Genomic DNA, 12129 nt, shown 5'->3' with positions numbered 1-12129 from the left:
TCAAAAGGGTGAGTTCTTTCTGTGGGTTTGAGGCAGAGCCTGTTCCAGCCCTCTCCCTTTGGATTATAGATGGCCATCTTCACGTTCATGTGGTGTTCTCCCTGAACGCGCGTCGGTATCTCAATTTCCCTTTTTATAAGGATGCAAGTCATGTTGGATTAGAGCCTACCCTAATGACCTCATCTTAACTAATTATATCTGCAATGACCCCATTTCAAAATAAGATCACCTTCTGAGGTGCTGGGTGTTAGGACTTCAACATACGACTTTTTGGGGGACACAATTCAACCCATAACAATGATCTTCTCTGAGTCAAGATTCTGGAAAGTGAAACCAATATTGACTGCCTATTCTCTTGCCCGAGATTCACCCTTCAAGTCGTTGCAGTCTGCCTTTTACCCAACTTAAACTCCAATGGGAATGCTTTTAATCAAGTCACTTATGCTAATTGTCAAGTACCATAGATAATATTTGTATCCTTATTTACTTTATTAATATTGTGATTTAAAAGAGTTGATACTCTTTCCAGTGAAACTCTTGTTTGTTGTTTTTATTTCAAGTTCAGAGGTACATGTGCGGGTTTGTTATATAGGTAACTTGTGCCATGGGAGTTTGTTGTACAGATTATTTTGTCACCCAGGTATTAAGCCTAGTGCCCTCTAGTTATTTTTCCTGATACTCTGTCTCCTCCCACCCTCTAATAGGCCCCAGTGTGTATTGTTTCCCTCTATGTGTCCATGTGTTCTCATTTAGCTACCACTTATAAGTGATAATATGTGGTATTTGGTTTTCTGTCCCTGTGTTAGTTTGCTAAGGATAATGGCCTGCAGTTCCATCCATGTCCCTGCAAAGGACATGATCTTGTTCTTTTTTATGGCTGCATAGTTTCTCTTGGTGTATGTGTACCACATTTTCTTTACCAGTCTACCATTGATCAACATTTAGATTGATTCCATGTCTTTACTATTGTGAATAGTGCTGCAGTGAACATATATGTGTATGTGTCTTTATGATAGAACGATTTATATTCCTTTGGGTATATACCCAGTAATGGGATTGCTGGGTCAAATGGTATTTCTGTTTTCAGGTCTTTAAGGAATCGCCACACTGTTTTCCACAATGGCTGAATTAATTTACACTCCCATTAACAGTGTGTAAGCATTCCTTTTTCTCTGCAACCTTGCCTGCATCTATTTTTTTTTTTTTTGACTTTGTTGTTGTTATTTGTTTGAGACAGGGTCTCACTTAGTTGCCCAGGCCAGAGTGCAGTGGCCCCATCTCGGCTCACTGAAACTTCTGCCTCCCAGGCTCAAGCAATCCTCCCACCTCAGCCTCTTGAGTAGCTGGGACTACAGGCGCACACCACCAAACCTGACTAAATTTATTTATTTTTTTGTATTTTTGGTAGAGACAGGGTTTCACTATGTTACCCAGGCTGATCTCAAACTCCTGAGCTCAAGAGATCTGCCTGCCTCAGGCCCCCAAAGTGCTGGGATTATAGGCATGAGCCACTGCGCCCAGCCTATTATTTTCTGACTTTTTATTAATAGCCATTCTGACTGGTGTGAGATGGTATCTCATCATGATTTTGATTTGCATTTATCTAATTATCAGTGATATTGAGCTTTTTTCATATGCTCATTGGCCCCATGTACATCTTCTTTTGAAAAGTGTCTGTTCATGTCCTTGGCCCACCTTAATGGGGTTGTTTTTTTCTTGTAAATTTGTTTAAGTTCCTTATAATGCTGGATATTAGACCTCTGTCAGATGCATTGTTCACAAAATTTTTCTCCCATTCTGTGGGTTGTCTGTTTACTCTGTTGAGAGTTTCTTTTGCTGTGCAGAAGCCCTTTGGTTTAATTAGATCAATTTTTGCTTTTGTTGTGATTGCTTTTGTCATTTTTGTCATGAAATCTTTGCCAAGTCCTATGTCTAGAATGGTATTGTCTAGGTTGACTTCCAAGGTTTTTATAGTTTTGGGTTTTGCATTTAAGAGTTTAATCCATCTTGGGTTGATTTTTGTATATGATGTAAGGAAGGGGTCCAGTTTCTGTTCATCTTCTGCACATGGCTAGCCAGTTATCCCAGCACCATTTATTGAATAGGGAGTCCTTTGCCCATTGCTTGTTTTTGTCAGCTTTTGTCAAATATCAGATAGTTATAGGTGTGTGACCTTATTTCTTGGCTCTCTCTTCTATTCCATTGGTCTTTGTGTCTGTTTTTGTACCACTACCATGATGTTTTGGTTACAATAGCCCTATAGTATAGTTTGAAGTCAGGTAGTGTGATGCCTCTGGGCTTTGTTCTTTTTGCTTAGGATTGCCTTGGCTATTAGGGTTCTTTTTTGGTTCTGTATGAATTTTAAGATAGTTTTTTTTTTTTTTCTAATAGTTCTGTGAAGAATGTCATTGGTAGTTTAATAAGAATAGCATTGAATCTATTAATTGCTTTAGGCAGTAGCCATTTTAACAATATTAATTATTCCTATCCAAGAACATGGAATGTTTTTCCATTTGTTTGTGTCATCTCTAATTTCTTTGAGCATTGTTTTGTAGTCTTCCTCGTAGAGATCTCTTACCTCCCTGGTTAGCTGTATTCCTAGGTATTTTATTCTTTTTGCAGCAATTGTGAATGGGATTGCACTCCTGATTTGGCTCTCGGGCTTGACTGTTGGTGTATAGGAATGCTAGTGATTTTTGTACATTGATTTTTTACCTTGAGACTTTGCTGAAGTTGAAACTGTCTTATTTGGCATTGATGACCCAAACGTCCCTGGTGTCTACCTTGGCCTTCCTCTCTTTTCACCATTGCTTTTTGTAGAATCTCACCTCTGGTCAGGGCTTCCGTTGCCACCCATAAACTGATGACTCTCAAATTTGTCTCTAGTTCAGAATTGCTCCAGAGATACTCATCATCTTAAAGATGACTGACAGTGATAGGCATAAGCATAACTTAGGTAGTATAATCTTGAACAACACAAAATAATAAATCATGAGGCCTGAACTCGTTTGATAAAGTTAAATGGTTTTCTGGCCTTGTCACCTAACAAGGATGTAGATAACACTGATTTTTCAAAATAGTCATTAACTTTCCACTGAAATTGATTGCTTAAATTCTGTATCTTGTTTTGGCTTCTGTGGGTATAAATGACAACTATAAGTAAGCATTCTCATTTCAAAAATCCTTCATCAAACAACGAGCCAGAAATGTAGTCACCTCTTCACCTGATGTGAGAATAGATGGAGGAAAATTCTGAAGGAATAGAATCAGCTGGAACAATTACATGTCTTCGATGCAAAATGCCAGACTCCTGCCCTAAGCATAACCCCTCTTAGACAGCTACCATGCCACTGTAGGATGGTGAGGCCAATTACCTGTTCCCCATCACCCAGCACATATTTTGGAATTACAGTCTTGTGGGGGCTTCTTACATTCAACAAATAAATATTCAACAGAACTTGGTTATAAAGATACTGTCTATAAGCAATATCCTTGAATTCATCAAGCAGTTGTCTGGATGATCCTTAAAGTAAGTCACTCTCTCAGATAGAGACACACTCTGTGACAGTAGCATTGTCTGTTTGTTTCTTAGTTTGTTTTCGTTTTTTAGATTTTTAATGCTCATCTTGGTTGTCATTTGTCTTGATTATGTATACATTTACATATATATATTGTTCTATCCATTTATAATTTAATTTTGTCTTGAATATTTTATTTTTTGTCTTAATTATGTATGTATATATACATATAATATCCATTTATAATTTAATATTACTAGTGCTGATGCTTGATTTGCAGCCAGGATAATGACTAAATGTCATTAATACACTGTTTATCCCATGAAGCATATTTACAAACCTAGGTCACGTGAGAGTACTAACCTAAACCTCAGCCTCCTCTGAGCTCTCCCTCACCATTTAGTGTGTTACTATTGAACTGCCCTTTATGGGTTTAATATGTTAATCAATATACTTTTTCTTATATAATTTATAAGAATTAGTTTGGGAGAGGCTTTTTCAGATAATTTTTAATATAGATATCTAGTGATTTTTCTTGTTCATTAGGTTTGTGAATCTACAGATATAAGGTTATGATATTTCAGAAGTAATTTTCAAACCCTGCTGTGTTCTTAATAAGTCCCTTACATTTTCTCAGCATCACAAGTCATAGATTTTAAAGTAGTGTGTTATGCTCAATGCATTTTCTTCCTCTCACTGTTAGCATTTGAAATAGTCAGATTCCCATGACAGCTGAACCCCACAGGGTCCCCACTGGCTGCTCATGACTTACTAGAAGACTAAAAACCCAGCTGAGATTGGTTGCAGGGTTTCAAGCTTCAGCTAAGGCCCCTCACCATAATCCAAGAACATTTTCAGTGGGAAAGAAGACATAGGCCTGGGTTAAACCTGTCAGTACTGCTTGCCTCTTCTCCATATATGAAATTCCTTATGGTACTCCCTCTCTGAACTAATCAAGGGCAAGGCTTCAAATGAGAAGCAGACCAGCTGCTTATGACAAACATCTTGGGGCCCCTTAGATTAATGTATAATGCAAATATGCTGACTATGCATTTGGCAAAGGTAGACGATTATGTCCATGGTGTTTACGCTGCCACTAACTAGGATTCTAAAGTTTCTCTCAAGGATTCAACAGCTCGTATCTGTAATCCCAGCTGGAAGGCTGAGGTAAGAGGATCACTTGAGGCCAGGAGTCTGAGACCAGCCTGTGCAGACAAAGTGAGTCCCAGTCTCTACAAAAAAAAAAAAAAAAAAAAAAAAAAAAAAAAAAATATATATATATATATATATATATATATATATGATTCAACTTAGAATGTCTGCTGTTTCTAAGGAACACAGTATTAACAATACACTGATTAACCTGACCTTACCAAAACTGTACTTGTGATATAATGGGGTAAAGTAGGGTTTGGTTTCGAATCCTGGCTCCACATCTTACTTAGCTAAGCCTTAGACCTTACCAGACTTCAGTTTCCTCATTCATTAAAAGGAAGCATAGTATATCCTTTGCAGGGCGGTTGAAAATGTAGCAGAATTTTTCAAAGTGAAAAATTTAAATTTAGGGTGTCCTTTACCCCTCTTTTTGCCTTTGTTTTACATTAAAAACAATTTATTAGACAGATGGATCACGAGGTCAGGAGATTGAGACCATCCTGGCTAACATGGTGAAACCCCATCTCTACTAAAAATAAAATAATAATAATAATAATAATAATTTTTTTAAAAAGCTGGTCATGGTGGCACGTGCCTGTAGTCCCAGCTACTCGGGAGGCTGAGGCAGGAAAATCACTTGAACCCGGGAGGCAAAGGTTGCAGTGAGCCGAGATTGCACCACTGTACTCTAGCCTGGGTGATAGAGCAGAATTCTGTCTCAAAAAAGAAAATTATTATTATTTTTTCCTTTACTGCTAAGCCAGTGATACTGACTCATGGAAGAGGTTACATAGGATCTAGAGCACAGAATCACTGCTACGTTTGACGGGTTTGTTTTTGAGGTATAAAAAAATCCATGTAATGGAATGCATAAATTGCATAAATCTGAAGTGTATAGCTCAACTGAATTTTCATATACATCAGTGTAACCACCACTCAGATCAAGATATACAATATTTTCATCACTCCAAAGAGCTCTATCATATCCCCTTTCAGTTAGCTGTGCCACCACTACCACCACACTTTGAGGTAACCACTATTAGGATAACCATGGATTGATTAGTTTCTCCTGTTTCTGGCCTACTTCGCTCAACATAATGTCTGTGAGATTTATACATGTTGTTGTATTGGTTTTCATTATAAGAACACACAATTTTTATTCTATTGATCAATATTTGCTTGTTTCCAGTTTGTGCCACTGTGAAACATTCTTGTATACATCTTTTGGTAGGCAAAACCACTCATAACTTTTAAGCATAACCCAGGACTGAAATTGCTGGATCAGGAGGTAGGCATAAGTTGATCTTTCAAGGAAACTGCCAGTTTCCTAAAATAGCTTACCACATTCCCATCAGCAATGTATAGGACTTGCAATTGCTGCACTCAACGTGGCATTTTAATTTTTGCTATTCTGGAGAGTGTGTAGTGTTATCTCATTGTGGTTTTGATTTGCCTTTTCTTGATGAATAATAATGTTGGGCATCTTTTCATATGTTAATTATCCATTCAGAAATTCTTTTGTATGATGTGTCTCTTAAAGTTCTTGGCCATTTTAAAAATTGGGCTGACTTTTTGTTATTAATTATAGGCATTAAGTATTCTGGATAGCAGGTCTTCATCAGATATATGTAATGCAAAATTATCTCCCATTCTATGGCTTGCTTTTTCACTCTCTTAATATCTTGGATAAATAGTACTTCCTAAGTTTAACTTTGTCCAATTTATCACTCCTTTCCTTTATAGTTAGTACTTGTGGAAAGAAAATTTTATCTACATCAAGATTATAAAGATACTTTCTCTCATTTCTTCCCCTAGAATCTTTACCTCTTTGTTTAGCTCTAAAATAATCTAGAATTATTTTTTTGTGTATGGTATGAGAGAGGTGTCAAGATTTGCTCGAGTTCTTTATTGAAAGATAATTCTTTCCCCATTAAATGGCTTTAGTGCCTATGTAATCAATCCAGTGGTTGTAAATGTGTAGACTTATTACTGGACACTATTTCATTCCGTTAATCTATATGTTTACTCTTACATTAGTACTACACCATCTGGATTACTATAGCTTTATAATAAGCTCTGAAATTAGGCAGTGTCAGTCTTCCAATTTAGTTTTCCTTTTTCAAAATTGTTTTGTCAATTTTAGTTCCTTTCCTTTCCACACAAATTATCAAATCAGCTTGTCGATTTCCACAAAAAACCTACTGGGATTCTGAGTGGGACGGCATTGACAAGATAAATCAGTTTGGTAATAGTTAACATAACAATAGTGAGTCTTCCAATCCATGAACATTCATTTAAGTATTTAAAAATATCTGTCAGAAATATTTTGTAATTTTTTTTACAGTGTAAAGGTATTGCATATCTTTAAGTACCTCTATTTATTTTTATGATCCAATAAATAAATACTTTTAATTTCCAACGGTTTGTTGCTACTATATGGAAACACAATATTGGTTCTTATATTTTGTTTGTATATTCTTTTGGATTTTCTACATACACAAAGATAACTTTACTCCTCATTTCTAATATTTCTGCCTTTCATTTATTTTTCTTGCCTTATTGTGAAATGTCGGTATTACTTTTTCCTTAAGCGTTTAGTAGAATATGCTAGTGAAGCTGTCTAATCTTGGAATGTACTTTGTTGGAGGACCTATATATGAAATTGATTTGATCAACAGATATTGGAGTGGTTGTATTTTTTTCTTATTTATTCTTGTGCCAGTTTTGGAAAGTGATTTTTAAAGAGTTTCTTCGTTCATTTAAGTTGCCAAATTTCTTGGCATTTTTAATGATATGCTCTTCTTATATTTTTGAGGTATGTGGAGTCTATAGTATTGTCCCATTTTCATTTCTAATATTACTGATTTGTATTTCTTCTCTTTTTATTACTTTGCTAGACATTTATCAATTTTCTTAATCTTTTCAAAGACTCCCTTTGTCTTCTGTTGATTTTTCTCTATTTCCCATTTGTTTTCTATTTTATTTATTTCTACTTTTTATTTTGTCATTCTACTTATTTGGCTTAAATCACTGTTCTTTGCCAGCTTCTTGAGATGAAAGTTTAGATCACTGATTTAAAATCTTCTTTTTAATTGTATATATTTAAAGATCTCAATTTTTCTCTAAGCAGTACTTTAGCCAAATCTCTTGAATTTTATGTTGTATTTTAATTAAAGTTTAAAGTATTTTCTAATTTCCATTGTGATTTCTTTTTTTGACCTATAGATTACTTAGAAGGTTTTGATTAAAAAATTGGGGGTTGCTAGTTATCTATTATTGCTTCCTAGTTTAATCCTGCAGCAGGTAGAGAATATACATCATACAATACTTTAGAATTTGTGAGACTTACTGTGTTCTATTTTGGTCAATATTCCCAGTGCACTTGAAAAGAGTGTGCATTCTGCAACTGTTGAATATAATGTTCTATAAACTTTAGTTAGGTTAGGTTTTGTGTTGTTTAAATCTTCTGTACATTTACTGATTTGTGTGAGTGTGTGTGTGTATGTGTGTGTGTGCGCGCTTGTTTTATGAGTTGCTGAGAGGATACTACAAACTCAAACAATTATTGTAGATTTAGAATTACCTTCCTTATTCATTATGAAATGTCCCTTTTTCATTGCTTGGCGTAAAGCAAGTCTACTTTGATATTAGTAAAGCCAGCCTATCTTTTTATTTGGTTAGTGTTTCCATGATATATCTTTCCAACATTTCACTTTCTGTTTATCTGTGCATTTATATTTAAATGGTGTTCCTTGGAATCAGCGTATCATATTTGCTCTTTAAAAATCTAGTTGTATGAGATAAAATTTACATACAATTCATCTGTTTTTATGCACAGTTCTTTGAATTTTGATAAATGCACAGTCACTTATTTCCACCACAATCAAGACACAGAACATCTCCATCCCCACAAAAAAGTTCCCTAGTGACTCTGCCATCCAATCTTCCATCCCTAGGACTTGGCAACAACTGATCTGTGTTCTATCCCTATAGCTTTGCCTTTTCCAAAGTGTCAGAAAATGGAATAATACAGCACGAATCTGACTTTCTTACACTTAGCATAATGCATTTTAGTTTTATCCATGTATTGGTAGTTTGTTCTTTTTTTGCTTAGTAATATTCTATTGTATGAATGTACCAGTTTCTGTTTACCGGCTGATGGGTCATTTCCAGATTTTTGCTATTACGGTTAAAAAACACTATAAACATTCAAGTGCATTTTTTGTTTTGTTTTGTTTTGATCTCTCTTAAATAAACCTTAAAGTAGAACTGCTGAGTTGTATGGTAAGTTGTATGTTCAACTTTTTAAGAAACTGGTCAACTCTTTTCTAAAATGGCTGCACCGTTTGGCATCCCTGCTGACATCAACATCCCTGCTGACAGCAACATCCCTGCTGACAGCAACATGGTTGCTCTGCATCCTTGTCAGAACGTGATAGTGTCAGTTTGTTGTTTTTGCTTTCTTTAGCCATCCTAATAGGTGTGCAATGGTATCTCACTGTGGTTTTAATTTGCATTTTCATATTGATTAACGATGTTGAGTATTTTTCATGTGTTTATCTGCCATCTTTATATCTTCTTTGATAAGGTATCCTTAGAAATATTTTCTCAAAAATGTAATGGGTTATTATTATTGAATTGTGTGAGTTCTTTACATATTCTGGATACCAGACCTATGTATTTTGTCAACATGTTCTTCCAGTCTGTGGCTTGACTTTTAACAGTATCTTTTGAAGAAGAAAAAAATCTAATTTTGATGAAGAACAACTTATCAGTTTTTTATATGGTTTGTGCTTTTTGTGCCTGATAAGGAATTGGTTCCTTTGACTTAAATTATGAAATTTATGAGCATAGAATTGTCTATGATCTTCCCTTTTATCCTTTTAATGTCTGTGGGGTCAGTGGTTGTGCCCTTTCTATCATTCCTAATATCGGTAATTAGTGTCTTTTTTCTTGGTTAGCCTGACTAGAGATTTATCAATTTTATTGATCTTTTTGAATAACCAGCTGTTGGCTTTATTGATTTTGTTTGTTTTAATTTCATTAATTTCTACTTGAATATTATTTCCTTCCTCCTACTTGTTTTAAATTTAATTTGCTCTTCTTTCTCTGGTTTCTTAAGGGAGAAACTTGAGTTTAGACTTTTCTCTTTTCTTAATATTTGCATTTAATATTATAAATTTCCCATTAAGCATTGGTTTAGCAGCTTCTCACAAACTTTAATATGTTCCATTCTCACTTTCATTTAGTTCAAAGTACTTTTAAATTTTTCTTGAGGCAATCTCTTTGGCCCATGGGCTATTTAGAAGCATATTGTCTAATTTCCAAATATTTGGTAGTTACCAAATCTACCAAACATTTTTTAGCTAAATTCTTACCAGCCTATATAACACCCAGTGCTGCCCCAGGTAAGTAAATGCTCATATCCTATCTTTCTTTGATTTCCAGTCATCCATCTTGCCTTAGATTTCTAGCTATTTGGTTTTTATTGTATTAATTATTAGATAGGCCTGTCAGTCTCACTCTGTTCAGCCTCCTGAATGTCATTGACCACAATGGACATGAAGAAAGAGAATCAGTGCAAATCAATCCAAAATCTGGAGCCATAACTTGAAGCACATACTCTGCTGAGTGTGATCTATGATGAATTCATCATGATTATGGCAAAATCTCACAAAATATAGATATTTTCAGGAAAAAAATGTTAAGAACTAATAACCAAATATTCTCTACTTACATCTACCTGGAGGGAACCTTTATACTTAATGGATAAACTCAGCATATTTTTTATACTTCAGAAATGATAAAGTCAATGCTTGGTAATAAGAATCACTTTAAAACAATAAGCTTTTGGAATTTAATTATCACATTTAATCTGTAAGTGAAATATTATGAAGTAATTTTGTCTGGGCTGGCCATGTATATATTGATATAACTAAATCTGTGACCCACCCGCTTCTCTCCTGCCATTTTCCTGTATCTTAATATTGCAAGGGCCATTTGAAATTTCATTTATTATTTATTTATTTGGGTGACAGAGTTTCACTCTGTCACCCAAGTTGGAGTGCAGTAGTGCAATCTTAGCTCACTGCAACCTCTGCGGTTCAAGTGATTCTCCTGCCTCAGACTCCCAAGTAGCTAGGATTACAGGTGCACACCACCACACCCAGCTCATTTTTTTGTATTTTTAGTAGAGATGGGGTTTTGCCAGGTTCACCAGGCTGGTCTCGAACTCCTGACCTCAGGTGATTTGCGCCCCCTCGGCCTCCCAAAGTGCTGGGATTACAGGTGTGAGCCACTGCGCCCGGCTCTCATTTGAAATTTTAGTAATACAAGTTAGTAACTTGGTTTTTGAAATTTTAGTATTTAAAAAAAACTTCAATTGTATCATAAATCCTACTTCTTCATAGAAAAGACTAACAAAGAGTCCTTACAGTTTAGAAGTGACTCCCCAGGGATGGAGGTACACTTTCTAGAGGAGCTGAGTGCACTTGTGCAGGAGCTCAGCTTTTTCCAGTGAATAGGTGGAGTTTTGTAACCCAGAGGAGCCATACACACACACACACACACACACACACACACACACACACACACACACACAGATCTCCCTTATATAGTTCCATTTAGGTACTGACAACCCTCAAGTTTATATCTTGAACTCGACTTATCTAACTGCCTCCTTGAGTATCTCCATTTAGATACCGTGTTAGTGCATTCATGGTGCTATAACAAAATACCTGAGACTGGATAATTTATAAATAATAAAAATTTATTTCTCACAGTTCTGGAGGCTTGGAAGTCCAAGATCAGGGCACCAGCAGATCTAATGCCTGGTGAGGGCTGCTCTCTGCTTCCAAGATGACGCCTTGCTGTGTCCACTGCAGGGGAGGAACACTATTTCCTCACATGGCAGAAGGTCAGAAGGGCAAAGCAGCAAAAGGGATGAATGTTGTGTCCTTACATGGCACAGGAAATGGAAGGGCAAAAAGGAGTGAAGAGCTCCCTCACACTTCTTTTACAAGGTCACTAATCCACTCATGAGGGCAGAGCCTTCATGACCTAATCACCCCCGAAAGGCCCCATGTAATACTATTCATGTAATACTATTATATTGGTGATTAGTATTCATGTAATACTATTATATTGGTGATTAAGTTTCAACATATGAATTTTTGCAGGACACATTCAAACCATAGCAGATACCTAATAGATATCTCCAACTTGCTCTGTCCATACCCAAAGCCCTGATTCTATCCCTCTTACCCCAGTCTTCATCTCACCTAGGGTCCACCCCACCCTTCCAGATGATCAGGTTAAAAACCCCAAAGTCATCCTTGACTTTCTTTTTTCACAACTGATATTCAATTAATTAGCAGGTCCTATATAAGTTTCTTTCAAATTATATCCAGAATCTGACAACTTCTCACCACCTGCACTGCTAATACCCTTATCTGTG

The sequence above is a fragment of the Macaca thibetana genome, chromosome 3, assembly GCF_024542745.1.
Source record: "Macaca thibetana thibetana isolate TM-01 chromosome 3, ASM2454274v1, whole genome shotgun sequence".
Taxonomy (NCBI): domain Eukaryota; kingdom Metazoa; phylum Chordata; class Mammalia; order Primates; family Cercopithecidae; genus Macaca; species Macaca thibetana.
The sequence above is the reverse complement of the archived record's forward strand: the minus strand, read 5'-3'. Positions refer to the sequence as shown.